The sequence below is a fragment of the Branchiostoma floridae genome, chromosome 5 (genome assembly GCF_000003815.2).
Source record: "Branchiostoma floridae strain S238N-H82 chromosome 5, Bfl_VNyyK, whole genome shotgun sequence".
In the NCBI taxonomy this organism is placed as follows: Eukaryota; Metazoa; Chordata; class Leptocardii; order Amphioxiformes; family Branchiostomatidae; genus Branchiostoma; species Branchiostoma floridae.
The window spans coordinates 8,104,639-8,109,924 of record NC_049983.1 but is presented as its reverse complement, the minus strand read 5'-3'; the positions used below and the strand labels follow the sequence as shown (position 1 = coordinate 8,109,924).

Sequence of the window (5,286 nt, the reverse complement as noted above, 5' to 3'; positions counted from 1 at the left end):
AAGTTTGATTGTGAAAACATACATGTTCAGTTAACGTTATTCTTCATGCTTCTATGTCCTATACCAACGCCCTCTTCTATAATAAATGTCCAAGGAATATATTCTGAGGCTTACGTATACATAACACGGTATTTTCGCACATATCAAAGGAGCAAATCTTTAGGAAAAATGACGAAGAAGTTGTCGAAGCCATCAATGTGATTAAAACAGAGTGACGCGAACACGGTATTTTTTACACACCCCAAAGGAACACATGTTTTAAAAAAACATGACGTCGTCGGTAGACATCAATGTAATCAAAAACAGCCTGTTATACTAGCTACAAGGAGATTTTGTTTCTCGTGCGACGCTCCAATGTTTCTCGCCCAAGGCTACAATTACTGCGTGCTCCGTGACGCTTGATTCAAAGGCAGCTGCGTCAAAACGGATCCAACCACTACAGATGTATCATCAGTAATTAGTTTACGTGGGATGAGTCAATTTGGTGAGATTGGTCCATTCCCCACGCAGAGTTGAACCCGTGTACGTGATACTGATAGACAGCGCTTCTGTTTGTCTCGTTTTACTGTGTTTAAAGGCAACCTAAGCTTGTGGGGTTATGGTTTTCGACTCGGAACACTTCTGCACAGCTTATGAGTTGAAATTCCTAATAGGTTCCAGGCTTGTGCCCTTGGAAAAGACACTTAACACCAATCCCTCACTCGACTCAAGTGTAAATGAAGTTCCGAAGCTAGGGACGTCCTATCCTCCTCCACTGGCCTCTCTGTGGGCATTGGATGGTGAGGGGATTCGCCATTTTCAACATATCGAGGCCATTTTTTTTCTTCTATTTTTTGTATTTGCTTTTTGGACAGACGAGGACAATGTGGCACTGCACTCAATTTAGAAAGTTATATCAACCGTGCCACATACACAGTATAGACAGAAGGTAAAGGAAGTCTAATCTTTTACCTCCCCGATCGAAGTCAGTACCCATTTTTACACCTGGGTGAAGTGAGGAAGGTCGTGTAAAGTGCCTTACCCATAGGCACAACATCGGGGGCACGGCGGGTATCGAACTCGGGACCTCGAGACTCCGAGTCGAACGCTCTACCAGTTACGCCACACACGACCGCCAGGTTTTGCACCACAGAAATGCCAGCGGAGGAGGCTATAGGGACGTCCGCCGGACAGGAAATTGAGGTCCCATTGATGAAAGCCACGCTTCAAGAGCCCACCTAAGAGTAGGGGTCCTTCCCGGTGTGAGTGGATCAAATAAATGTGTCCGGATATGCAGCTAGTACTCTTCAGTTTGAGGGCGGAATTAGGTCTATAGTCTACATTTGCCCGACACTTGTAGTAACTTGTGCTGCATAGCACAGCAAGTGTCATTTCCGGTATCAAGGTATGATTTTAGAGGGAGTAGATGCTAAGTGCTCTTAAACGTAGTACAGAAAATTCCTTGAATACGGGGCCTCCAATTTACTCTGCCAACAGAAGCGACCATGGGAGCGGACCATGCTAGGATCACATTACCAAACGAGGGCCTGGCCGGGCTGTTTTAGGAAACGAAAAAAATTCAAAATGTATGATATACCTGGAAATAAACACAAATTCTCCTTTCACGTTTTGCGTATTTTGGTATCTTTTATATCATATTTTTCGTTCCCGAAAGCTATCCGGTCGGGCCTCGGTTTGGAATTGTGACCGTAGGCATTAAGAAGGCTGGGCCTTCAGGCTGCATTCTAAGTCCTTCTGAAAGACGCTGCAGTCCCAACCGTGATGCCCTGTCCAGGATTAGAACCGGGGAATCCCAGTCACTAACCGGCTGTGAGTCTACTTGAGCTACAGGGACATGCGGATCCTTTTATGGCGAGCATATGATTTAAAACTATTGTCAGGATGCCACCCGTAGCCTGACATTCTTCCAAGCCTGGCACTCACATACCATTGTGTCCATTTGCCGCTGTTACATACTCTCCAAGCAGAGGTTGAGTCGCGTAGATATAGTAGTAGTCGGGAAAATTACTCCGGCGTTCCTCGAGGAGCGCCGGTGTAATTATGTATGTATGTACTCTATCTACGCCACCCAACCTCTGCTTGGATAGTAGCTGTTACACTAGTTGCAGTTACTGCTTGCAAACGGTTTTTCTTGAGTCTACAGACGTCAGTATCCTGGTATCCATTCTATTCTAGCTCAAGTCCGTGAGGCCTAAGACAAAAAAAATTGTGTTTCCATTTTCTCGACCTACCCTAGCAAAAACATGCTGACCCCAGCCTTTTTGTGTCGACCTCAGACAGGACATAAAAGTTTCGATTTGACTGACGAAATTACACTCAGATCAAGGCTTTGAACAGTTGAAGTTGAAGCTGTTCACCTGTTTTGCCTGCACATCATTTTGTGTACATGTACATTTTGGTAAAGCTCAAATAAATAAATAAAGAATGTGTAGTAAACATCGTGCTATTTTTATTCAGTTTATAAATGAACGTTTGTTTGTTCCATGTATGTCTGTATGATGATTATAGTGTGATGTTAAAAATACAGTGTTTTTATGCATTTCATTTTTACATTAACTGTAATTTGTTGGGTCACATCGGTCGAAATCTAACAACAACAAAAAAAGAAAACCCCTACCGACCGATCAAAACGTTGCCAGGACTACTGTTACCGGAAAACCAACATTTTCCCTAGACCTGAATATGCAATAGGGTGGATAGCAAGTAAGGGTGGATACAAACCCAGGGTGGATACCAAGGTAGTGTGAATACCAAGCTATGGCGGGATAGCCAGAAATACCATCTGGGTGTGCAAGAAAGAATGACGAAACATCGGAACGGTTCAAAAACTATATAGCTTTCAAAATTTACTTGGGTCTTCAAAGAACTTGAACAGGAGGTGGCATTGCTGTGTTCCCTTTTTTGTATGTCGTTCATAATGTATAGAAGTTAATAAACCAACTGTTGAAATAAACTGGTATCATGTATTACGGATTACATATAGTGTCTTTGCAAAATGTTTCCCATGAGGAAAACTCAACTGGCTATACGTAAAAGAGTCTGGAAAAATATTCAACATATTAAAAATCTGCACACTGGAAAATTCCCTAAGACAATGCTTTGTAGTCTATGAGTATTTCTTCTTCACTCAGTTCTTCTCTCAGGTCGTCCATTTTCCAGACGTTTCTCGACTTTGGTGTCCCTTCTCTGTCCCTTCTCTCTCATTCGCTGCCCTGCTGCAGAATCTGGATAAACAACAAACAAATGATAGAAGTGTCCATGCCCGTTGGCTAAGTGCACGTGAACAATTTTGTGAAGTACTAACAGTATGTATACACATGTGACACAAACAATAAAGATTGAGAAACATTGCCAGTCTATCTATGATAAGATTATTCAGGCCCCATTCCTATATGAATGGGGAACGCGCATCGACCTAAATCGACTTTGCGTAACCCCTGACTTCACTATTGAAATATCGTGCAAAATGTAAAAGCATGATTGAAGAAATAACAGAACACACACAAAGCATAAATTCGTTTTCATCCATCGTTGAGCTCCCTGTCAAGTCGGATGATTTCAGTGGAACGGATGATTTCAGTGTAATGGATGATGATTTCAGTGGAATGGATGATGATTTCAGTGGAATGGATGATTTCAGTGGGATGGATGATGATTTCAGTGAGCTGGATGATTTCAGTGGGATGGATGATGATTTCAGTGGGAGTGATGATTTCAGTGGGATGGATGCTTTAAGTGGGATGGACGATTTCAGTGGGAGTGATGATTTCAGTGGGATGGATGGTTTCAGTGGGATGGGTGATTTCAGTGGGATGGATGATTTAAAGGCAACCTAAGCAATATTACAGCGTCAAAGTGGAAATATTCTGAATAAGGCAATCTGCATGATATTGACATCTACTGCACTGTATTCTCACATTTACATCATAATTTGATACTTTGAGTAGTTAAAAACAGCCCAGAGACAAGCTGCACAAGGATATTCCTTATTATTGTACCCCCAAAAATAAGGACTTGATCTGGAATCCTTGTGCAACTCATTCCCGCGCTGTTTTTGATGGCTCAATTTATGAAATAATGATGTAAATGTGCTAAAATAGTGCATTAGATGTCAACATTATACAGACTGCCTTATTCAGAATATTTCCACTTTTAACAATGTGATATTGCTTAGGTTGCCTTTAAGTGGGATGGACGATTTCAGTTGGATGATGATTTCAGTGGGATGGATGATTTCAGTGGGATGGATGATTTAAGTGGGATGGACGATTTAAGTGGGATGGACGATTTCAGTTGGGATGATGATTTCAGTGGGATGGATGATTTCAGTGGGATGGATGATTTAAGTGGAATGGACGATTTCAGTGGGATGGATGATTTCAGTGGGATGGATGATTTCAGTGGGATGGACGATTTCAGTTGGATGATGATTTCAGTGGGATGGACGATTTCAGTGGGATGGATGATTTCAGTGGAATGGACGATTTCAGTGGGATGGATGATTTCAGTGGGATGGATGATTTCAGTGGGATGGATGATTTCAGTGGGATGGTGATTTCAGTGGGATGGACGATTTCAGTGTGAGTGATGATTTTTGAACAAAAGGAATTTTCTGTAGATTACGGATTTCTGATAATCTCGTGAATGATCCACTTCATTCCCCATTAAATTGGGGACATTCGCAGATGAAATGCATTTCATTTTCCTCTGCATTTACCGATCCAATAATGTCACAATCATCATTCAATACGAGACATGCACATGGGTAGTCACGTGTCCTTAAACCTCTTGGACCATTTCGCTTTAGCCTCAGCGTGTAATTTAAACTCAAGCAGTTGGGACCTGATGGACCTGAAGTGGTTCGCAAGTATCGAATTCTCACGCACGACAGACTTTTCTGTCATTTTTTTTTTGCCGAAACATTAACGTTATATATCCCAAGGACAATCCTGATAGCGTGTCATTAAAGGCCTCTTCACACTAGAGACAGAATAAGCCGGAATGTCGTTAGACTGGAGATTCTTTGCATAGTCCGAGGCATTCGAAGTACATTCCATAGCTAGAAAATCTCACAGTTTCCTATTTGTTTGTGCACGTTCTTGTGGCCGTCCCGAATGTTCTGGTCATGTTCAGAACTTTCGACGTGAATTTGAAGTGGAGAAATATCAAACGGCATTCAACGGTATTCTAACTGCGGTATGACCGCATTATACAGAATGCCAACATCATTTGACACATTCTGATCCCATTCGATGCTGAATCGACCGCAATAACGGGTACAGTAGA

At 42.1% G+C, this 5,286-nt stretch overlaps 1 long non-coding RNA gene across 1 annotated transcript in view; it reads right to left on the bottom strand.

The window, feature by feature from the left end:
- Positions 1-2,820: 2,820 nt before the first annotated feature.
- The window catches only part of LOC118416089, a 6,435-nt gene continuing 3,969 nt past the window's right edge, over positions 2,821-5,286 (bottom strand). Inside the window, exon 3 of the long non-coding RNA XR_004831196.1 lies at positions 2,821-3,224. This is a non-coding gene — a long non-coding RNA (uncharacterized LOC118416089). The remainder of the gene's footprint in view (positions 3,225-5,286) is intronic.